Source organism: Trachypithecus francoisi, unplaced genomic scaffold (genome assembly GCF_009764315.1).
Source record: "Trachypithecus francoisi isolate TF-2019V2 unplaced genomic scaffold, Tfra_2.0 Lachesis_group16, whole genome shotgun sequence".
Taxonomy (NCBI): Eukaryota; Metazoa; Chordata; class Mammalia; order Primates; family Cercopithecidae; genus Trachypithecus; species Trachypithecus francoisi.
This window is the reverse complement of record NW_022681461.1, coordinates 59294806-59320719: the sequence shown is the minus strand read 5'-3', so window position 1 is coordinate 59320719 and position 25914 is coordinate 59294806.

The window sequence follows — 25914 nt, the reverse complement described above, 5'->3', positions numbered from 1 at the left end:
AGAGAAGTAGGGAGGGTAATTCTTGATGCTAGTAAATCTTTATCTATGTTTCTGGGCTCTTAGTTCCTACAAGACTGCTACACTGTGTTATTTTAGTCCTAAAGACACCTAGGTGAGCAAATGTGTCACCAAATGAGGGGGGTAAGCATTGATTGTCTCACTCAAAACACCTGATGGGAGGAAGTACAAGCAGCATTCTAGGACCACTACTTTATTTTATTTTATCTTTTTGAGAAGAAGGTATTAATCTGATCTTGTCAGGTACTTTCTATTCCTCCTTCTTCAAAAGTTAACCCCAAGGAAGGGCAGAGGATCAAGTAGCTAAGATGCTGTATCTATTTGGCACTGGATATGTTTCTCTCTCTGTCTCTCTCCTCTTCCCCACATCCACCCCTGCAATCTATTCCCCCAGCATAAAAAGAACATTATATTTCCCATTCTTTCGTGGTAGAAACTGTTCTTAAGTCTTACCTCTTATTTGACCTTGGTAAGGCAAATCCTCATGTCAAAAACTAATCATCACGGCAGAAGAAAAATACTGATAAGGAAAAAATCTCGTAATATTTTAAAACATTATCCCACTACTTGGGGAGCAAATGTCTTGTAATACATTTTATAACTGCTTATGGTATGCTATTGTGTGGAAACATTATAGTTAAACACCACTGAACAAGTCCAACTCCTTCATTCTCTAATGAATTAGTTGGGACCCTAAGAGATAAGATAGAGTGATTTTCCCAATACTGCTCCATTTATTCTGTATTACCTTTTCTCCCCTCCATTGCACCCAATTTTCTAAGAGGTATGTCCAGATATCTGTCTACTGGGCTAATTAAAGGCAAAACAATGAAATCAATAAAACAAATATGACCGACCTTCCAAGTTCATACACCCTCTGTCCCTCCCTTTGCATTTCTGTTTATACCGGCTATTTGGTACCCTCAAATTTCAACACATACCTCTCTCCCAATCGAACTATTTTCAAAACCTTAAACTACAATTAATAAAATCTTATGATGCAATATATTACTTCAAACTAGAACATTTTCATAAACATCTTGCATTCCAAAAATTCAAATAAAATTCCCTGACCTGGCTCAAATTTGAAGTCAGTACCAAAAAATTTACTGCAGCACTACAATTTTTGTGCTGCTGTCATACCTGTGAGATACTGTGGGTTCAGTTCCAGACCATCACACCAAAGTGAGCCACATGAACTTTTTGATTTCCCAGTGCACACAAAAGTTATGTACATAATATGCTATAGACTAAGTATACAATCACATTATATCTAAAAAATAATTTAAGTACCTCAATTAAAATACTATAATGCTAAAAAAAAAAAAAAAAAGCTGGCCGGGCGCAGTGGCTCAAGCCTGTAATCCCAGCACTTTGGGAGGCCGAGACGGGTGGATCACGAGGTCAGGAGATCGAGACCATCCTGGCTAACACGATGAAACCCCGTCTCTACTGAAAAATACAAAAAGCTAGCCGGGCGAGGTGGCAGGCGTCTGTAGTCCCAGCTACTCGGGAGGCTGAGGCAGGAGAATGGCGTAAACCTGGGAGGCGGAGCTTGCAGTGAGCTGAGATCCGGCCACTGCACTTTAGCCCGGGCGACAGAGCGAGACTCCGTCTCAAAAAAAAAAAGCTAAGTATCATCCAATCTTCAGTGAGTCATAATGTTTTTGCTCATGGAGGGTCTTGTCTGGAGGTTGATGCCTGCTGACTGCACCAACCATCAACCATCAACCATCAGAGTGGTGGTTGCTGAAGGTTCTGGTGTCTGTGACAAATTCTTAAGTAATAAAACAAGTTTGTGTCGCTTATTGACTCTTTCATTAAAGATTTGTCTATCGTATGTGAAGCTGTTTGATAGCATTTTTATTCACAGTGAAACTTCTTTCAGAGCTGGAGTCAGTATTCTCAAATACTGCTGCTGCTTTATCAACAAGGTTTATGTAATATTTGAAGTTTCTTGTTGTCATTTCAACAATGTTCACAGCATCTTCACCAGGAGTATACCACTTCCTTTTCTCATGCATCAGACATAACTCCTAATCTAAGTTTTATTATGAGATTGCAGCAGTTCAGTCAGATCTTCAGACTTCACTTTTAATTCTATTTCTCTTGCTATTTCCACCTTATCTGCAGTTACTTTCTCCGCGGAAGTCTTGAATCTCTCAAAGCTATCCATGAGGGTTGGAATCAACTTCTTTCAACCCCTTAATAATGTTGATATTTTGACCTCCTCTCATGAATCATGAATGTTCTCCATGGCATCTAGAATGGCGAATCCTACCCAGAAGGTTTTCAATTTACTTTGGCAGATCCATCGGAGGAGTCACTATCTGTGGTAGCTATAGCCTCATAAAATGTATTCTTAAAGTGTCAGTCATAGAAAATCAAAATTACTCCTTGATCCATGAACTACAGAATGGATATTGTGTCACCAGGCATAAAAACAACATTAATCTCCAAGTATATTTTCCTTAGAGCTGTTGGGTGACCAGGTGCATTGTCAATGAGCAGTAATATTTTGAAAGGTTAGATCTGGAGAGTGGGCTTAAAATATTCAGTAAACCATGCTGTAAGCAGATGTGCTGTCATACTGGCTTTGTTTTTTCATTTACAGAGCACAGGTACAGTAGATTTAGCATAATTCTTAAGGGCCCTAGGATTTTCAGAATGGTCAATAAGCATGGGCTTATTGTCACCAACTGCATAAGCCCCTAGCAAGAGAACTTGCCTTTTGAAGCTTTGAAACCAGGCATCGACTTCTCCTCTCTAGTTATGAAAATCCTAGACAGCGTCTTCTTCCAATAGACGGCTGTGGCTGTTTTGTCTACATTGAAAGATTATTGTTTAGTGTAGCCACTTTCATCAATTCTCTTAGCTAGATATTCTGTATTACTTGCCACAGCTTATACATCTCCACTTGCTGCTTCACCTAGCACTTTTATGTTGTAAAAACATCTTCTTTCCTTAAACTCATGAACCAACCTCTGCTAAGTTCAAACTTTCCTTTTTCAGCCTCCTCAACTCCCTCAGCCTTCATAGAATTGAAGAGCATTAGGGTCTTGCTCTGGATTAGGCTTTGATTTAAGTGAATGTTGTGGTTGGTTTGATTTTTCCACTGAAATTCTCTCCTACCAGCAATGACTGTTTCATGTTTTTATCATTTGTATGTTCACTGGAGTAGCACTTTTAATTTCCTTCAATAACTTTTCTTTTTTTTTTTTTTTTCTTTTGCATTCACCACTTGGCTAACTGTTTGCTGCAAGAGGTTTAGCTTTCAGCCTGTCTAGGCTTTCAACATGCCTTCCTCACTAAGCTTAATTATTACTAGCTTTTGAGTTAAAATCAGAGATGTGCAAATTTTCCTTTCACTCAAACACCTAGAGGCCACCATTGAGTTATTATTTGGCTTAATTTCAGTATTCTTGTGTTTGAGTGAATAGGGAGGTCTAAGGAAAGGAAGAGAGATGGGGAAACACCCAGCCAGTGGAGCAGTCAGAGCACACATAATATTAATTGAGTTCACTCTCTTATGTGGGTCCAGTTTGTGTCACCCCCAAACAATTGAAATAGTAACATCAAAGATCACTTATCACAGATCACCATAACAGGTATAATAATAATGAAGAGATTAAATATTGTGAGAATTACCAAAATGTGACACAAGAAGTGAGCACATGATGTTGGAAAATGGCCACAACAGACTTGCTTGACACAGGGTTGCCATAAAGCATCCATTTGTAAAAATGCAGCATCTGCAAAATGCAATAAACTGAAGCACAATAAAACAAGATCTGTCTGCTTTTTCAGGTCACACATATACTCCAGTCATATTTGTAACATTTTTAATGTATTGGGATTGCAGATTTATCATAGCCAGTCCTAATACAATAGAAAGTTTCATTAGATATTTAATTATAATATTAACTAAATGGATACTGTCCCAACTAAAATAACATTATTCTTGAAATATAAAAACAGTCATTTAGAAAAGAAAGATCTTCTTTTCAGATAATAAGGTTCTTTACATTGTTATAAATAATTTTTTAAATTAATATAATACCTATAAATAAGAAATGTAGTAAATCTGATTTTACAATAATTACAGTAATGAGCAAAGCAGCCCCATCCTCTTAAACGTTTACAGGCTTGGAAATAATTGTTTTGTGAAGAGTTGTATGTTAATTAGAGAATTATAGCACATTAAACATCATGCCTTATAAACATATGTTTTAGTTTTTCTTTTCCCACTTTGTCGCATTAATATGGTAGTAACCAGAATTAGTAACATAGAAAGCCAAATTTAATAAGCCAAAGTCAAATTAGACTAAATCAATCAAATATATTCCTAATATTAAAAAACTTATATTTGGTGCTATGTATTTCAAAGGACTAATTAAAAATACTCGTCCATTGCTTTTTCACCTATTGCTCTTCTTCTTCCATCATTGAAAATCAGGGCCAGCCACTGTGATTTTATGATTGCTCTTCTGAAAGTTTCACAGGATAAAAGCACTTGACCTACATTTTTCTTTAGGCTGTTCCTTCTGAAACCTGAAAAAAAAAAAAAAATCAGAGTTCACAGTAAGAACGATAATTGTTCCCGCACCACCTATACCTTTATTCTCAGGGTTCTGCAATCAACTGTGATAGCATTTGAAGACACTAATCAGTGAGACTCTGAGATTATTGATTCCAGAAAAGGTGCATGAATGATTTCCTTTCCATTTCTTTATATCTGTGTGTAGCTCCAAATAGAACATTCAGAAATATCAATGACTCAAAACCTCCTACGAATAGATGTGTTAACTCGTAATACATAAAAAAGTAGAAAGCATGATGGAATTTGTGTTATACCGTTAAAATTACACTTGTTTTTGAGAGAGGCTCTGGTTCAAGGCACACTAGGCACAAAAGTTCTTTCCTTTCCTATCAAGAAGCAAAGAACTTGAGGGTAGTGGGGGTCTGGCTACAAGCTCTCCCACAGTTCTTTTTTGGTTAGACCCTTTGATATGCCAACTTGAACCCTGAGACCAGCCTAGAGATCTACATCTGCGACATAAGAGAGATTCATGTCTCATCAGGTACACAGGAATCACAAGTCAGTATAAAATATACAGAATCCAGGTCTGCATAAAATATAGGTAATGAAGTTTTCTGACTTCTTCTGTGTGAGTCTCCTAACGAAAGAAACTCATGGTGCCATGTACACTCTCTTGTATACTAAAAGCCTGGTGTAATTTTGGACATAACATTCTCATGAGCAGCTAATAATGTGTTGTCTATATTTTATTTATTTTTGTATTCCCAGCCCCTAATGTAATGAGTGCCACATAGTAGTAACATAAAATTTAGGCAGAACTGAACAAAACAGAGATGCTCGCATATGCTATGGAATCACAAAGAATTAAAAATTATAAATATCTCTGCATTACAAAATGGCACCCAATCAATGAACTTACATTTATAAAACCCAAGGTATAAATTCTTAGCTGGAGCATCCTTCCTGAAGGGAGGGTGAGTTATGATTTTTGAAATACTTGAAGGTAAATATTTTTCAAGTAGTCCTTATTTTATATGAAACAATCATATAGAATGCTTGATACTAAAGTCAGAAGTAGAAGGAAAATCACAATGGAAATTCATAAACCCCACCAGTTTATGTAGATGTATTTATTTTTTTATTTCTGACTTTTTTTTCTACATGAAATCTCTGTTGCACTTGGAAAGACTGTTACCTATCTTTAGGCAGGAACTTAGTGGTGTCCTTAAAAGAAAGATTGTCTCTGGGCACACAGAGTGCTTAGCTTGCCGGGATGGTTGACCTAACAATAAGAGTCTGGTTAATTACACTCACAGTGTATTCAGCTTTATAATTCTCTGCATTGACAGGAAGGAAAAATGCATGTTTTCTGAAGAAGTTGTCAAAAAGTTGCTCTCTTCAAACAAGCATAGTTTTACCTTAGCACAGTTTTGAAATAGAAGGTAATAGGCTTTAGAATTTTCTTTACTAAGGTCATTTAGAATTAAGACAGTTTCTTGTGTGTCTGGACTTGTTTAATTCTGGCTTTACAAAAAATAAAGAGAGAAGGTAGAATGTCATTTAGACAACTTTTTCTACCCCAGTATAGACATGACATTGTACCAGCCATATCTCCCTTCAAGGTAATTTGTTGCCTAGATACACAGTGCAGTTGGCAGATGGCTTTCATCTGTCCCATCATTTAGGGTCTATCTCAGCTGCATTGCCATAACTCAGCCTGATGAGGAACAACGCAGAGAGGCATGAATTACTGCCAGGTTTCCCTCTGAGTTAGCCTCTGAGTCATCACAACTTCTCCCTCTGTCCTGCAGTTCTTTTTCTTTCCTTTCACAGGTATTGATATGTAATAAACCTCTTGCACCCTATAGTGTCTCAGTTTCCACTTCAGAGAAACTCAAATTGAGATCAGAGATATCAAAACTGGCCCAATAAAGTGGACAATAAGATGATATTTTCGGATTAATCAATGTCCTGTTAAATGAAGACCCCATCACTGGTGGTAGGGGGAACACACATTGTCCTGGATGCACAGTGGTAGCCCAGTTGTTAAAATCTTTACAGGGGTGAGTTAGGATGGTGCTGGTAGAATGGGATACACTGATGAGCTTTCGTATAGAATGACTGTTTCTAAATGTTATGGATGCATTACAGAAAGATAAAGAACAGATGAGGGTGAGTAAAAGGCAATCGAAAAGCAAGGTGGAAACCAAATGATCTTGGTTATATCAAAGCTCTCATTTTCTGCAACAGAAGAGCAAAGGAAGCCGAGAACCATGTCTATGATATAAATGTTGGAGTGACAGAACTGCAAAGAAAATTAAATGACAGATAAAGTCAGGTCTATTATGCCAAGGTCAGGACTTTGGTTAAGACATTTTGAGATTTTGCTATTTGGGTGGATGTCTCTGAATGGGATGATGATGTCTGAGTGGATTTCTCTATTACTCTATTACATTTTAACTCCCCATTCTCCTCCCAAACTTCTGAGCCTGAAGAAGAGCATGCACATGCACACACACACAAATACACACACACACACACACACACACACACACACACACACACATACACACACACCACCTCCTGTCCTCTTGGCGGAAGAAAATGCAGAGTCTGTAAGATAACAGGTCTTACCTTCCCAGGATTTGACCTCATCTCTACCCATAGCCTCTATGCTAATAACTGGGGTTAAGTTACAATGTAATCTTCCTGGGGCATTGGTGGGTTTGATGGAAGGGGGATGAGTAAATCACAAAGTAATTGGAAGACCTAGCTGTCACAGAATGGCAGGGGCCAGGAGAGTGAAGAAAGAACTAGATTCTGAAGATGCTTAATAAAGGTCACTTGAATATACAATTAGGTCAGGAAGAATGCATTTATTTTGGAGGGCACCCAGAAGACACTAGATTTAACACTTGGCAAGGAGTCAGGGAGAGGTGGCAAACTTGCTACTAGGATGATGTTAAGAAGCAAAGGAAAAGTGGTGACCTATAGAAAGGAAGGTGAAAGGACAGAATTGCCACCACAAATAGTAAAGGAACAGATTAAAAGGGGTGGATGTTTGGAAATAGATATACAACATATGTCCCGAAAATCCTCCAGATGATTGTATTCCATTGGAGATACCACCCCATATCAAGGCCACAAGGAATGCAATGGTGACAGGAGCATGAGTATCATTAAAAATGTTAGTGATGACCTCTTCTCTGGGCCAGTGTTGGTGGTAGGAGAGGCTGTTACAGAACTTGTGTCACTGATATCACTGGGGATAAAATAACCCCACAAAAGTAGAAGCCAGATGATATTGCTTCAGAACCAGAAGGCAAGGTATTGCAATTACTGTAATGAGTTATAAGTTTGGAGTGACAGCCAAGGTTTTCTGACCTGAGAGAGTTACTGACATGATTAAAAGAAAATCATTTACTGAGAGGCAAAAATAGGTAGACACCCTTGTCATCAGAGGAAATAAGAATTAATAAGTAGCTTATAGAAGTCACCCCAATAAAAATTATGGTTACTTATACAATTTTAGATTGAACCTGTTTTCAGATACGGAATTCACTGACTAAATTTTTTTCCAATTTTTTATGGAGAAAAACATCACAGTAATGATTTCTCCACTACTTTTCCAAAGGGGCCTATGGCCATTTTCTCAGGTAACAATATATTTTTAAAAGGAGGACACTTAGACATTTGGAGACTGTTAGACACAGGGTTTGAGTTGGCATTGGTAACCAGAATCTTCAACATCATTACAGTCCCATAAGAGAGGAGTCATAGGTGGGCTAAGTAATAAATAGAGTCCTAGTCTTGGTTATCCAGTGGTTCCACTGGGTTTACAGATCTACTCAGTCTGTAGTCACTCCCTGATCTCCATGGGTATACTCTGGAGTTATGAATTTGGCAGCTGGTAATAAAGGTCATGGTCATCCAGTGGTTCCACCGGATCTACAGACCTACTCAGTGACACTTCTCTGGTCTCCATAGGTATATTTTGGAGTTACATATTTGGCAGCTTATAACAAGCCTCATCCTTTTTTTTTTTTTTTTTTTTTTTTTTGCCTTAGCATAAGAGATATAATAGTGAAAAAGTAAAGTGGACACCTTTGAAATTGCCCCACTCCTAGCCATCATGCCTATCGTGAAGGCATGATAGAGATTTGTGAACCCAATAATCTAAAGGAAGTAGGGGTGTGGTCCCTATCATTTCCCCATTTAATTCCAAATAGATGGATCATGGAAAATGACAGATTACTCAAATTAAGTGAAGTATTAGCCTGACTGAAACCACTATGTCAAATGGATTTCTTGGCAAAAGCAGATTAATATGGCCTGAAGAACATAATATCTGGCCTCTGATTTGATAAACACAATCATTTCTTTCCCAATCTGAAAATATTATAGACAATTTACATTCATATGGAACATACAACAGTATATATTTACTGGCTTGCCCCAGGGCTAAGTTCACACACACACACACATGCACACACATTCACACACATACATACTCTCTCTTTATATATATGTGTATATGTGTGTGTGTGTATATATGTCTATGTGTACATATATACACACATGCGCATATATATACACACATATATATTTATATATACATTATATATATAATAGCAAAGTCTAAAGAGATTTGGATCATCTAGATATCTGACAGAACATTACGTTAGTCCATTATGTCAATGGCATTACATTCATCAGACCAAATGAGCAACAAAATGCCAAAGATCTCAATAAAATACACATACTCCAGAGGGGTGGAGATAATTCTACAGAGAGTGAAGAACCCAACACATCCATACAACTTTTAAAGGCCCAGTGGACGGGTGTATGCTGAATCATCCCCTCCAAAATAAGAGAAAAATTATTGCATTTTGCACATCCTACCATGAACAAAGAATAGTACTGGTACATTTTTTAGATTCTTATGGCAGCATCCTACACAACTAAGAATACTGCTCAGGCCCACATACTGCATGAAATGAAATGAAATGCTGTTAGCTTTGGAAAGATCTTAGAGCAGAAAACGGCCCTATAGCAGATCCAGGTTACAGTGAAAGTAGGCTTGACACTAGAGTCATATGGTTTTGAAGACCTTATGGTACTGGAGATATAATGGCTGGTAGAAAAGAGGCAGTGTGGAATTTGTGGCAAGTCTCAGTGTAAGAATCAGAATGTGGGACCCTGCGATTCTGGAGTAAAGCTATGCCATTTGTCAGAGAAAATCATATGCCTTTTGAAAAGTCCCAAGGGTTCTGGAGCAAGATCATGCCAAACAAAGCAAACAATTACATATCTTTCAAAAACAACTTATGCAATGCTGTTAGGCTCTACTATAGACAGAACAGCTGACCACGTGTCTGGACCTGCTCATTGAGAGCTGGGTCTATCAGCCAACAAAGTTATAAGTGAAGGGCCTAGCAGAAATTCAGCATAAGATGGAAGAGGTATATCCCAAATTGCACACGAGAAGGACCACAGGGCATAAGAAAGCTGCATGAGTAGAAAACCCAGACAAAAATGTCATCCACCATTGTTGCCCTAGTGCCTGCCCTTGAGTTCACAACTCTGGCATAGCAGGGTCCTCCATATGACCAGCTGAAAGAAAAAATCCTCAGACTATGAGTGCGTTGGTTTAATATGTGCGTGCAAGCCAAAAATGGATGTTAGCTGCACTGTAACCTCACTTAGAGATGGCCTGGAAAGACTGCCATGAATCCTTCCAATGGGCATAGCTTCATAACTTTGGGCAGTGTCCCTGGTCATATACTTTGTGTTGAGAAAGAAGCTTCCTGAGATTAGAATATATAAGCACTTATGAGTAGCAGTGAATGGCCTGGAAAGCTGATCAGGGCCCTGGAAGGGAAAAAAATGCAAGGCCAAGTATAAGCACACATCTTGAATAGCATGTGATTAAACATATGAGAGTTGGCATGAAGTGCAGATTTTTATGTTACATATTAGTGGCCACTAGAAAGCATTAACCATAAAAGAGCACTAAATAAACACCTGATATTGTCAGTGATTTTTGGCAACAGCCACCTCAAAGTGGATATAATAGATATATAAATGGGGTGACTGTGGTGGCAGGTAGAGAACCTATGCATGGCTCCAACAACATGGGTTTCAGACTAGCAAGGCTGATCTAGCTTCTGCTGCCAACTAATATTCTACCCACTGACAACAGAGAACATCTCTTATCTTCCAATATGACAACATTTCTTGAGGAGACCAAATGGGCTCCATTCATACTAGAAGGTCCAGTCATTTGTTCTCATAGGAATAGACACCTATTAGACTATGGATTTCCCTTACTTACCCACGGAACCTCAGCAAACACAACTATGTAAGGTCTTACGGAGTGATTGACCTTTTGGAATGGGTGTCCAAAGCATCACACCAGAAAAAACACACGAAAACACTTTACAGCAAAGAAGGCGTGGGAGTTAACAATGCCCACAGGATCCACTGGATGTATCACTTACTCCACTACCCAGAAGTGCTGGTCGGCCAGAGTGCTGGAGTGGCTGTGAAGATACAAATAAAGAACTATCTGAGAAGTATTATTTTGTAAAAATGGGGTCCCTTCCTCCAGAATACAGCATATGCATTAAAAAATTGTATATGGCACAGTGTCCCCAGTAGGATAAATACACAGGTCCAGAAATCAAGTGGTAAAATAAGTGATCTTGTTTATCTTCACTCCTGATGACACACTGGAGAACTTTGTGCTTTCTGAACCTGCAATTTGTACTCTGAAGTGTTAAATACTCTGCTCTACAAAGGAGGTAACCTTTTACTAGCAAATATAGCAAGAGCTCACTGAATTATTAACGATAGCTGCTTTGATTTGGCCAATGGATGTTTCTATCCTAATCTGAAAATTAGGGGCTCCCTGTTTGCAAGGAATTCCACTTTCTCCTCAGGAAGAGAAGCCCACAGGAATCCTTAAGGAATAGCTTTCTGGTTGTATATGGAGAAGAGGATATGAGAAACACCAATTAGGACTAGTGTAGGCACAGAGATGAACTACTCAGATCTCTTCTCAAAGAAGAACTTGTGCCCAGTTGCAGGGAGTGCAGTCAGCAGACAGCCTCCAGCTCTCATCCCCTTCAATGGCTGTCCCATCTACAGAGAGACACTGGAAGAGACATTATTTTCCCAATAATCCCATACCTGCTGACTGAACATGGTGAAGATATAGGGGCTCAGAAATTCTGACCCAACCTGCGCCAAATGTGGGGATGATGCTCAGAGTTCTCCATCAGTTAGGCTAGGTGTTGTCAGGCCTGCTTTACAGTTCATCTACTCCTCTTGCCCAATCCTGCTTCTTCCCTTTCCTTTCACAGGTGTTGATAACCCGATAAACACCTTGCATCACAAACTGTCTCCACTGCTGCTTACAGAGACTCAACCTTCTAAAACTTCCAAGCCAAGTCCTTCTGTGGTTATTAATACTTCCATTTCACCACTCCTTAACTCAGCATTTCCAAGAGTATCTTTCTAGGAAACAAGATCCCATCAGACATTAACTTTTATTCTACCATAATATAAATTCATGATGAAATGCTTGATAAATGATGAATAAGACTAAGATAAGTGGGTTTTCTTACTGCATCACCAGATCATTTGACCTGCAAAGGTACTCATCATGAATGAATATTTTCCATCTTGTGAATCCCTAAAACATCAATCCGCCTCCACCCATTGCCAGTGATAAACTCTTTGGAAAATAAGTAGTCATATGATGAATTTTTCTTATATCTTTCCAGAAGCAGAAGAAGTAAGACTTCATAAGTAGTATAAATCATCAAACTAAAAATTAAAATCACTATTTGTAACAAGAGTTATAAAGCTACATTACAGTAGCTATTATTTTTACCTTTTGGAGACTAAGTAGAAAGAGTGTGATCTGAGCATAAAGGAAGCTTGAGGGTAATTTAAATAGTTTCTTATAATCTTTTGGTATTATATATCTTCATTGATATGAGATAATTTAATTACAAAACATGATTAGATATCCAATCTAATCTAATTCAAAGTTTTTAAAACCACATCTTTTTTTTTTTTTTGAGACCAAGTCTCATTCTGTCACCCAGGCTGGAGTGCAGTGGCACGATCTCGGCTTACTGCCACTTCCGCCCCCTGGGTTCAAGCAATTCTCTTGCCTCAGCCTCCCGAATAGCTGGGATTACAGGTGCCTGCCACAGTGCCCAGCTAATTTTTGTGTTTTTAGTGGAGCTGGGGTTTCACCATGTTGGCTGGGCTGGTCTTGAACTCCTGACCTCAAGTAATCCACCCACCTCGGCCTCCCATAGTGCTGGGATTATAGGCGTGAGCCACCGCACCCAGCCTAAAATCACATCTTTTAGAATATGAGTTACTTAATACGTTTTCAGTAGAAGATTACTATTTTGCATATACTCTTAAAATTGCCAAGATTCCATCATTCATGTATGGTTTTTTTGTGCCCAAATGAAAGCCATCTGCCCTTTAGTTTTGAAAGGACTCATAGACAGAAATTTTCACACATTTACAAGAACGTCCACCCTCATATATACTTTTTGCTGCCCAAATCGTCTATGGTTGACTAAATGGTTAGCTTAAGTCAATCATATTCTCCTTACCACTCTACATTTAGAAAGGGGCATATAAACAAATGCAAGACAGTGCAATGTAAGAGTTTTCTGTGGGACTTCTGGAAAGTAGATCCTCGTTGCTAAGAAGAAGACGTAAGAAAATATGAACACTTCCTTCTAATAGACTTTCCCAACTCTAGCTATAACATCTGTGATTGGAGTAGAGCTAAGAGAACTGCAGAGAAGCTAAGTCATAGCTTCCATATTTTATACCTTGATCACATCTTATACTTTGACTTCTTATTACATGAGATAATACTTTTCTTATTAAGACTATTTGTACTGGGGGTTTCAGATACATACAGCAAACGCGTCTTTGTTGATAGGTTTCTAATTCCTTTAGAAAGAAATTTTAATGATCAAAGACTGATAATTTTCCACAATAAAAACGGGTAAAGTTCATTATAAAGAATAGAATTACTGAATATTAAGATAAACATAGTAAATAAATTAATAATTATTAAGTAAAGCTTTCATAAGAAGTAAGCAAACATACATAAGTAACCTATTGTTTTTCCTTCTGAAGAAAAGGAGTTTGTATATTGATAAAGGTAAGAGAGCAAATTTACAATGTTTGTATTTTCAAAAAGTCCTCGATGAGGCCCTATAGTATGTTATTATTTTGTTTTATGTATTTCTTTTTACAAAATAAGTTATGATTGACCCAGTTTCTGAGTGAGTTTCTAAACAAATTATGGGTGTTAGAAACTGGTGATTATTCACTGAAGATGACAGTGGGAGTAGTTATCAATATGACCTCTACTCTGAAGCCAGCTTTCTCACACAATTCTGCATCCTCTTCCTGAATCCTACCTCTAGACTCTAATTCCAGAATATTATAAAGAAAGAAAAAAGCATAAGTGAAGATATGGGGAAATGCATGTATAAAATATGCTTCTCCAAATAGAAAAATGTGACTTGACATTGCCTTAGAATGCATTTAACTTAGCCTCTTTGTAACTGATCTGAATAAGAAGTATAGATGTTGAAATCTTCAAATTAGTAGATGGCTGTCTCTTGTCTCTTCTATGAGTAGTGAAATATCTAGTGAAAGTTCTCAAGAGACTGTGTGGGTAGACAGGAATAGTAGGTGAATTGCAATAGTGATTGTTTAAGGTAATGCATTAGGAGAAAGGTAACTCAAAATTTACCTAGAAGAAGATGGCCTATCTATTAAAACACAGGAAATAGAGTCTACTGTTATTATTTGGCAATGCTCGTTGAAGAGTAGGTAGACAGCAGAACCACAGTAATCAGAGGTTGACATGAGTTAAATGCCTACAGCCTCAGCAAATAAACTACTGGAACCAGTTCAGCAATCAGGCCACTGCAATTAACTTTGTAAAAGAGCCAATGAGACCTTTTAAAAAGACAACTCCAAAATTATGATGGCCACAAATGCCTTGGAGATCATTCTACACATCCAGCTCCTATGTGAAGATCAGGATATGCCTTATGAATTTGTAGCCTCCAAACAGGCTCTGGGGCAGGCCTGTAGCATCTCTGGGAAGATCACAGCATTCTCTGTAACCATCACAGAAGGAAAGTGACTTGAAGCTGAAAAGCAGATTCATCCCATGGAGAATCATGGGTGTGTGTGTGTGTGTGTGTGTGTGTGTGTGTGTGTGTGTTTGTGTGTGTCCTTGAGCAGTCTTTGGGTTAGCACACAATGTTTTCAGCTATTTATCTTTGTTAGAAATTGCAGTACTAAATCTAGTTTCTTGATTTCTATATTACGTTTTCGTCTCTTCACCTTTCCCTTTGAAAACGCGTTGGCCACATTCAGAGTCAGAAAAGAGCCAGGAGAAGGTGTGCTGGGCCACAGTAGAGAAATTCTCTATCCTTTTATCAGCCAACTCTTATTGGACACCTGTATGCAGGAGTATACTGTGCACAAGTATAAAAGGACATACTATAGTAATTTTTAGCCCATGTTCTCCATCTAAAATATCTTTGGACAGTAAACAACCTTGTTTTTGTACTCCTTGTCCCTAGCATACCGAGGTATTTTATGAATGTATATTTAATATTATAATGCATTATTTTATTTTTAACTTTTGTTTTGGATTCAGTGGGCACATGTGCAGGTTTGTTACATGGGTATACTGCTTGATGCTGAAGATTGAAGTACAGATGATCTCATCACCCAGATAATGAGCACAGTGGCCCCAGGTACTTTTTCAGCCTGTGACCCCCTCCCTCTCTCCCTACTCTAGTAGTCCCCCAGTGTCTATTGTTCCCATCCTATGTTCTTATTATTCACATCCCTATGTCTATGTGTACTCAATGTTTAGCTTCCACTTATATGTGAGAACATGTGGTATTTAGTTTTCTGTTCCTGTGTTAATTGGCTTAGGATAATGGCCTCAAGCTGCATCCATGTTGCTGCAAAGGACATTATTTTTTATGGGTCATAGTTGAATACATAAATTAATGAGGGTTCCTTTGTTCTCTACAGGATATATGTCATTTGAGGAGGAGGCATGGGTTCTACCTATAAGCATGTTTTATATATATAATATGTATATATATAATATGTGTATATAAGCAATCAGGCCACTGCAATTAACTTTGTAAAGGAGCCAATGAGACCTTTTAAAAAGACAATGTATGTATATGTATATATGTGATAACTATATTTTATAGATAGATTTTATATAGGGATCTATAAATACATATACTCACATACCCAGTTACTAATAAATATTCTTAATGTTTTTCTATGTTGATGTAATTTCAAAGTCTCTACTCACTCTTTACTTCTGAGGATGGTGGCAGACACACAGAACTATCAAGCTGCGAATTTTAGAGGGGACATGGGCTAGCAAGACACACAAACAGTTGACCAAGGTCTGAAAGGAAGCATGAGACTTAGGCAACAGAGACAGGGGCAAAGGCCATTGGATCTCTGTGAAGTGCCACCTGTTACTGGGATAGAGTGCTCTAGGAAAGTCACAAAGAACTGGTTGTAACACTCAGCTGAGATTATTAAATCTGAGGAAACATCTGGGTGATGATTTTCTTTGGAAGATATTTTGTGCTAAAAACTTCATCCTTGATTCCTGTGTCATTCATTTCTGTGAGCAACCTAATAAAAATATATTCATGTTCCAACTTACAAGAGTACTGAAAATATATATGTATGTACATATATATTTTTTTCCAAAATTAGGATTAACTTACACTTAAAATATCATACTAAAGTGAGGTAATCAAATCTGTATTATAATTAATACTTATTGTGAGAATGTTTATCTTCATATTGAATAAAATCTTGCCTACTATCAACTGTCAGCCACTAATTCTTGTTCTGTCCTCTGCTGATATACTGGAAAATATCAACAATTTTTCTACACGACATCTTTTCAACATTTCACAGATATCTACCACATTTATTTTTCATCTATTTTGTAAACTAACTAAACAATGATTTCACTATGTTATTTTATTTCTTTCTATACATTTTCGAATGTTCTTCCTCATCTGTAAAGAATTGAGGATAATGTATAGACTTTCTAATTGGCACATTACATAAAAGAAATTATTCTGAGAGCAGAATCAAGACATTATATTTTTGTTTTGATTTCTTCTAATGTTGCTGCATTGCAGGTTCTATACTTACATGGATACTTACTTAGATTTGGCTGCATAAATATTTTAAATCTATTAATGTTTAATATATTTATAATATAACATTTTAGTGAATTAGAACTTTTTTTTAATATTGATGAATAACATAACCCCTTATAATTTTACGTTATATCTTTTGGTGTTTACTACTTGGGGAATCCAGTAAAATGGTTCCTACAAACTTGTAATGTTATGAACTACAATACATAACTGGTTAGGAAAAAATATGCAAATTTATTCAAAATACTCACATTTGTAGGGCTAAACTGAAATGTTTACATAAATATTTTAAAACAATATGACAATCCAAGAGGATTGGGCTACTGTAAACCACAGGCTTGATTCCTATATATGAGATATGGGGAAAAGACAGACGAGGAAGGTTAGGAGAAAAGTTCTTCAATGTTCATGCAGTTCTTGTAAAGTTTCAGCAAGGCCAATGGGGAGTCCAGCAGCCAAACCCATCTGTTAGAGAAGTCCTTCATCTCACGGGCCTTGCCCTAGTGCTCTCCATATGAAGTTAACGACTCATTGTAGTGGCCTTGGTTTAAACAAGGTGAAACATGGTGAAATCAGTGTACAGCAGCTAGGGTCATCAGTCAATTTTAATGCCCTAAATAGGAGATCTGAGAGGTACATTTTCATGGCCACTATGTCAAGTCACGTGGACTTTGAATATTTATGTGATGTTCACTTTTCAGTTTAAATGAACACATTGGCATTATTAAGTTAATACATAGGAGGAGAATGAGTTGTTCATGCAAATTTCAGTATTCTGATTCCTCTTATATATATCAACTTTAATTAATCAATCTGGTTTTATATGTCATTGAACTTGTTAAATTTGAAACTGCTTTTGAAAGTTCATCCTAGATGTGCTGACAAAGTATAGTATCTGCCTGTGAAAAGCTAACCAACAGTTCCTAGGTGATGATTTACCAAGATTGCTATTGGTACCCTGTGTTATGAAACAATAGGTATAGAGTATCCCTTAGGAGGACGTTAAACAACACTTTAAGAATAATAAAGCAAATAAATTTCCTGATGTAGAAAATTAATAATAAATTATGAGTTGTTTAAAGTAAGCACCTTTCAAAGGGAGAAAATGTTGAGAAAAAAATGAAAAATAATATAATTTTCTCCATAAAATTAGAGAATAACATTAAATTTTGAAACTGAAATAAAGAAATCATCACTGTAAGATAAAAGATCCTATGAAGCAACTCTTTTTAACTTTTTTGAATGTGTCACAAAGAATTTATAAATAGCCAGCAGAGGACATGACTTAGGACTCTACTTATTTGTTTCTTACTGAAATGGTCTCAAAAGAAGAATCCAGAAACTTTGTGCTCATAAACATCATAAATTAGGAGATAAAATAACCTAGACAAAAATGAATATTAAAGAAGTGACAGAATACTTTATTTGGCTACTTAGCAAATTGATAGTTGTGGGGCTCCTCTCTGTGACACTGAAGAGACCATTTTATTTTTGTTACAACAGGTTAACTAAGTTTATCTCTGTTATGTGAGTTTTATAACTCATGTAGCTCACCAGGACAGAAAAAAAAGTCATAAGGCTCTTATGATAAAGTCAATGGCTGTTTTATTTATTATGTACCTAAAGGAGTAAGAAATGTTTCTCTGTGATAGTTTTATAATTTGCAATTTCCCAAAAAGGGGTAGAGAGAATTGAAAGGTGTGCTGCTAGTTTTGTGATCATAGGAATATAAATCAATTAAGGTGGGGTTTTTTCCCACTTTTTAAGAGTTCTTCACAGTTTTCCTTCACTCATGTTCTGGTCTACCTTATGCTAAAAGTTTGTCTTGCAAAAGTCAAAACAGAACTCTTTTTTCATTGTACATTTGTTATTGAAGCTATGTTTTTAAGTCTACAAAGATTAATACAGTCTGTCCTTGTTTTATCAACACTGTTGAGAATGACCCAAACATTTGAATGAAGCATTATCTTCATAGATGCTGGTCACCTAGCATTTGGAGACTGCACTGAAGAAGGTACCACTAAAAGCCAAAAGCCCAAAGACCCAGAATTAACCCAGTCTTTAATATCAGGACCATTTTGAAAATGAATAATAAACATAAAACACCTCTCACCATTCAGCTTTCCCTGCAAGTTCCAGAAAAGTCTTTCTTACTCATGTGGGTGACTAACGTTGTGAAAAGCATAAAGAAATGTGCCCCAAAGCGACACACGTGTTACAAATGAACCATTGGAAACTTAAGTGACTCTCCTTTGAGAATTAACAAAATTAGCTCCCATCCTTTCTACTCATTAATTGAAACTGAGTTTTACCAAATTCTTGGCTAGGATAGGGGCAGGGAGAGCTAGAGTTTATTATTTCTTCTATATCAATGATTGATTTCTCTGAAGATAGAGTGGTTTCCCCAGTACCCTGTTCCTTAAGTGCTGACTGTAGCTTGTTGAGATTCTGGCTTTTTCTTGGAATGAGATATTCCACTGCTGGGATAAAGGTAGTGGTGTGTGGTTGAATATACCACATATACAAAAAGTAACAGGCATTGAAATGATGTTTTAAGTCTTAAACCCACAGAAAATGTATTACTTTCTGTATCTCTCTATGAATGTTATTGTTTGCTACATCAACATAAGTAAGCTTATTAAATGAAAATTCTCTCACACAGGGTGATTTTCCTAGATTTGAAATTTTTATTACAATCTTTGAGATAATGATACAAAACTTTAACAGTTAAGTCCAATTGAATGTACTTCTCCTCCACCCATACACACCCCCCCACACTAAAAGTCCTACAGAATGCGAAGCATTTGTAGCTAAGGTAAATCAGTTCTCATAATGGAAACTGAGGGGTTGAAGTAGGATGAGAAGCTCATCTGTGTGTCAGAGCCTTTTCTAAGGGGTTGCACTTAAATATGGAAAATGCTGTCTGGCTACTCTGGTTAATCTAATCAGTATAGCAATTCTGCCACATAAATGGTAAAACAGCTTTTGTGCCTTACTCTTCAAACAATCTGAGATCTAACCAATAAGCTAAGGATAAAACCTAGGGAAATGTATTTATTTTAAAATTGGGACCCACATGTAAACTTGTTATTGTGAAGATACACAGTGGCTTTATTAATAGCTGAGCCATAGACCCTACTATCAGAATGAATTGTCCTAAAGTTTCAGCACTACCACTTTAGGATTTGTAAACTTGCAAAGTTTACACAACTTCTAAACATTTGTTTCTTTGAAAAATGGTCATAAGAATAGTACATGATCCAATGAGCTACTGTGAAGACTAAACAGATAATAAGATACTAATTATGGAAGGCTCTTTATAAAAAGTAGTTTTCATGAAAGGAAAATACTGTGTCAATTTGTATTATTATTTGTATTGACTGGAGCCATATTCTACATACAAGAGGTACTCAATGAACATTTGTTGACTCAATTGCTCTTTAATTCATATATCCTCTTAAGCAGTCACAGTGGTCAAACCTTTACTCTGATTTTGATAGATTTATTTCCAAGACAATACACAACATGTTATTATTTAGAGAAATAAAAATATATTGATTTAAGTTACCTGGGAACAATAAAAAGCTCACTAATCATGGATTTAATGTGGTCATGATATCAATATGAGATTGCAAGTTGAAGCATTTAATGTTGAGCTTATTATTGAAAGGTGTAGTGATATAAATATTGCATAGTTAAATTTTATAACAATACTTTCCTGATAGGAAGCAGCCCCAATTAGATGCTTATTAGTTGTCAAATTTTCAACATAGTTCATGTGAAAAGAAGAAATAAAATTAAATGTCTTGGGATTGAAGATGCTATTGTTTCAGGCTGAAGGTTGGTCATGTTGCATCTGTCTAAAGGCAGCTTGGTGTTTAGGAATGGAAATGGAAGGTATTTTTTTAAAGGTTTCAATTACTTGCCACACTTCAAAAAGGCAGTAAGCCTGTTCATGGAAACTACAAGTAATTTTCCCCCGCTGGGTTCTCCCACACATCATGTTATAAAGCATTTAATGTGAAAACAAAAAATAATTCTTTTAATAATACTTTTTTAAAGTTTGAAAGAACATGTAAAAGTGGTGATAAATATATTTTCCTTTTATTCTTAGAAGTGAGATAACTGTATTTTTCTCTGGCCTTTCTAGGTACCAAGAACTATGACCCCACCAAGGTTTCATGAGAATTATTATTTCTTACTTTTGGCTGAAGTGCAAGGAGATTAATTGATATGACTCCAGAAAAAAATTATTATCTTAACTTTAAGATAATTAATTTGCATGTATTACTCTAGAAAAAAGAATCTGTTAATAGAAATAACTCAGCACTACCAATATTGGTTGTGACATGAGGATGAAATGCCTAGAAATATATGTGTAATAAGGCATGCTTTTACAGATCCACTTTAATTGTTTTAGCCTAGAGAAATGTTAGCATCTGTTCCTTCTTCAAAGAAAAGATACAATAAAGCCTCGTATTTTAGAGTATTTTCTTCCTGTAAGATTTGATGAGATGCAACAAATATGACCTGGTTTTCTTCACAGAGTCATTGAGCCATAAGTACCAAATATTTTATTCCCATATTACAGATGGTGAAAAACTGCTAAGTTAATAAATTTTCCTAAGGGGATGCAATAAGTTGATGGAGAAACTTAGAACTGAACTCACATGAGACTAGTCATTCTGGTTTCTCTACTGTGTATCATAAAAACACCTTAATGTAGATTTCAGAATTCAGCTTTAAATGCTTGATTATCAATCCCTCTGCCTTCTCCTATGCATTTTTTAAAAAGACATACAGTGTCACAATAATTTAAGTGGAATATTTTATTCATGTTTCACCATGTCTAGTTGAAAGCTCTACTAACTTAGATTTTTCTGTCATATGTCTTATTTTAACTATGTTCAACTGAACATAACTGCTAAAGTTTTGTTTGAATGATAGTAGCATCAATATCTCATAATGACTGTAATAAACATTTTAAATCTATGAAAATAATTTCATATAAGAGAATTTCAATTAAATGAGCTTATTTATGTGTATACACCACATAAATAATTGCATTTATGGAGAGAGACAGAAAGTAAGACATTTTCTAGTGGGTTTAACATTTAAAACATCATTTGATTACCTGTTACTTATGGATTGTACAGTATATTCAATTCACATTCTATCTAAGCTGGTTTGTCCTCATAAGCTTGGTCAAAGTTTATACCAAATATTTCTGGCTTCTGACTCTGGAAAAAGAGTGGGTGCAAAGAAAATAGCACAAAGCTCTGTCTGGGATTTACAATGGGTCTTAAACTTATTTTTTAGGGAGGGACTATGAATAGTGTCTTTGATCCAATGAACAATGGATCCCATAGCCCCCAAAGCCTTTTCAGGGAATAACTAGTTCAGAGGACCTCAAGACTAAGGGTTGCTAGCAAATTCCTATTAGTTTTGGTATTTTTAAACATTTCCTTATTTGTGGACAAATGTAGAAAAGGAAATGCCCCCATATTGCATTTCATTCTTAAGGGCTTATTACATTTTTAATATCTATATTTTTAAATATTATTCTGAATGCAAAATAAAGTTTCCAGAACAGAGGAGATTATTATCTACTTACAACAAATACTTCAGTTCTCCATGTACCACTGATATCTGCTTTCCAAGACAACAGTGAGGTCCAAATGAGATGTCATCCTATGCACATTGGCTTGTACTGTGGGAGGTGGTTGTACAAGAAAAGGGGAAGAGCATCTATCCCTTCTCCCTTACTGTACTTGGTAATTAATTTCCAAACACAAGAGATAAAATACAATTAGTAAGTTGAGGGCATTAAAACTAGTTTTTTTTTTAAATAATTCTAAATATAGCAAACCATTATAAATTCTCCTTTCTTTCTCTTTCTTTTTTTTCTTTTTTCTATCTATATTTTTAATTTTAAAAGGTACATTTGGTAAAATATTTAATTTTTAAAATATATTTTGTTTATACGTGTAAATATATTTGGTGCTGCTTATGTGTTTCAAAATGAAAAAAATAAGTATATAGCTAATGATATGTGGATAATGGTTGCTAAACATGAAGATCATAAGTCTCAATCCAATTTGAGGTGCTACAACCCTCAAAGATACTTAAAGAAACCCATAGAAGATATTCATAATATTATTATTCTCCACTATTACCACAAAATATAAAATTCTAGCCTAGATTCTCAGCCTTGTGCACTAATATTGGTATCCTGGGAAAAACTGAACCTCTTTTGTGACTTTTATTTAGATAAGAGTTCTTCTCTGTAAACATCACTTCCCTTCCAGGTTTTTATTTTATTCACTAGGAAGGCCCCACTTCTCCTGCAAGAATAGTCCTATAAACCAACTCTCATTTCTAAACCAATTTTGTAAACATAGAAACCAATTATTTGGGGTACATCACTTAAACAGGGCAACTTGGTCACCTTCTAATGACCAGCGTCTAAAATAGGATATTTTAGACCAACTAAACAGCATGAGTTCTCTGAAGCAGAAGACATATACTCTTCACAGCAAATGTGAAGACATATACTCTTTTCCAGATATATCCTGGATCTTTGGACTTACTAAGTCAGCAATTGCTAGCTCAGTGAAAGCACAAAAGGCTGTTCCCATAATGCTCCTGTAATCTAGAGTTGTCCACTGCAACAGCTTTTTTAGCTGACATAGAAGATTAAATGTGTACTTCTAAACATTAGCAATTGAGAAAATTCAGCAATTGGTCAATGCCCAGCCTGCTGTTTCCACAGGGATTAGATTGGCAATGACTATTGGGAAATTCCTTTCTTATTCTTTATTAAACACTGACTTCCACGGACTGTTTCAGTTAGGGCTCCATCAAAAAAGCAGAACTCCCATGAGTAATACAAAACAAGGGAGTTATTATAGGGATTAGACCTTACAGAGTTAATGAGAGGCATTTGCCTATGCATATGGTGATGGGCTTGAAGAGCCTGTAGATCACAAGCGACAGCAGTCAAGATGAAAAGGTGAATGTGAAGCAGTGGAAAGAAATAACCAACTGCTACCCACAAAAACAAACTGAAACTACGTCCAATTGCAATGAGCTGGGTAACCTGAATAAAAAGCTGGGACTTACCATAAAGCTGCACAGGTGCCTGATCCAAGATTAGGAGAAGTTGAAAAAGAATATCTGGTGGAAATATAGGGAGCTGCAGGCTTGGCTGCTGCCGATATCAAAAATGTGTCACCAGCTTGCCGATAATTGGCACAAGCTGCAGTGGGGTCTGGCGTCCTATAACGGCCTTTAGTATATGTCTTATGCTTCACTTCTACCTTTTTTTTTTTTTTTTTTTTTTGAGATGGAGTATCACTCCGTCACCCAGGCTGGAGTGCATTGGTGTGATCTCGGCTCTAACCTGAAGCCATAAAGAGACAGAGATTCTGGGGGAAGGTTTGGCTTAACCGGGCTGAAACAGCGTAGTTTATCCTTGCTGAAGCGCCATCCATGCAATCTTTTATCTATATTTAACTTCCAAATAAAGACATTAATAAAATCTAACTTGATAAAACCATCTACTGTACAAGTAAAAATATGACTTTACTAAGTGATAAATTCCTTATGGTATTTTAACAAACTTTGGAACTTGTTCATTTCTCTTCTAGTTAAGTCACACATACATAACTTAGAAGTTAGAATCTGATGTTGGCAAACTAAGGCCTAAGCAGTGGCTGCAGCCAGATTGGCTTTGAAGAGTGGAAACCGGTGTTGCTTAGCCCATGCATAACCTCCATCCTTGCCACTATGACAACTTTGTTCAAGAGTCCATTGGGCAAAAAAGTGGTGGCTGAGAAAAGAAGCTAACTAGTATCTACAGAATTGATCATTTTGAACCTCAGATTGTTAAGGTCTTCATCTGCCATTTTGCTCTCTGAAGAGCATTTACATGAAGTACACATAATTCTGCTGTTTTTGTCCATTTGGACAGATCTTTCCATATATCTGTGCCCTATAACTCCTTATCACTAAATTACCAGTTGTGTTCCTAAGTCCCTGATTTTCCATAAAAATAATTAGTTTATGCCTATGAATCAGTGTAGGTCTATACTTTAGCCATATCTCCAGGCATATGTCCTTCTACACAAAGTAAACAAACAAATTTGCTACTTTCTATTCACTAAGAGGATTTCCCTTAACCACCCTTCTTCAGACCCATAAGTGGAATTATAATGCTGCTGCCATCCACTTTTGGGTGATGCCAGCATGTCATGTAGAACCATCTATAAATTAGCCCCGAGTTTTTTTCTTCCTCAGTAAATGGATATAGAGGAGCCTTCTATGTAGCTAAGTGTTCAAGTTGGGAGCAAGAAAGCAGCATAGAAGGAGTAGGGGTCATGAGCATCTGCACCACTTGCTCATGTAACTTAGTGGTGACTTTGGACTTGTTTGAGCTCAGTCTCTTCCCTGTCACGTCTGTGCAATGACGGAATCCTTTTGTGCATGCCCAGCTTTAGGAATGGATATGTCAGGAAACATCTACTTCATGACAGAGAGCTCAAGTCACATCAGAACACAATAGCCCTTGGTAAAACAATCTCTACAATGGCTGGGTCGTAGGCCAGAAGCTATTTCTCAAGAGAGAAGTTAGACAGGATGCCATGACTTTGTACAAAAACTTAAATAATTAGCCCTGTGATTCAGTTATGGTGTGTGATAATCCTTGAATCCGTGTGCTAGGAACAATGAGAGGTAGGGAGGGTAGGTCCTAAGAATAACTAGTAGTCTTTTTTATAAAACTGTTTCGATTCTTTTTCCCCAGACTGGGGAGAGAAGGCGCCTTCTACTAGCAAAAGATACTTGGCAAAATTTAGGGGTTTAAGGACACTAGCTTCAGATTTTCTGACATAGCCTCGATCAGGGTGCAACTCTTTCCCAATCAACGCGTAAACCAAAAATAAGAGACCCTGTGAAGCTATGAATTCTGTTTGCTTTAATCAAATCCATTTACTCACACAATTTGAGTCTGGTTTTCATTTTGGTTTAGTTTCATTTCAAACTTTGTTGCTGGAGCCATGAAAGATAAAGTTA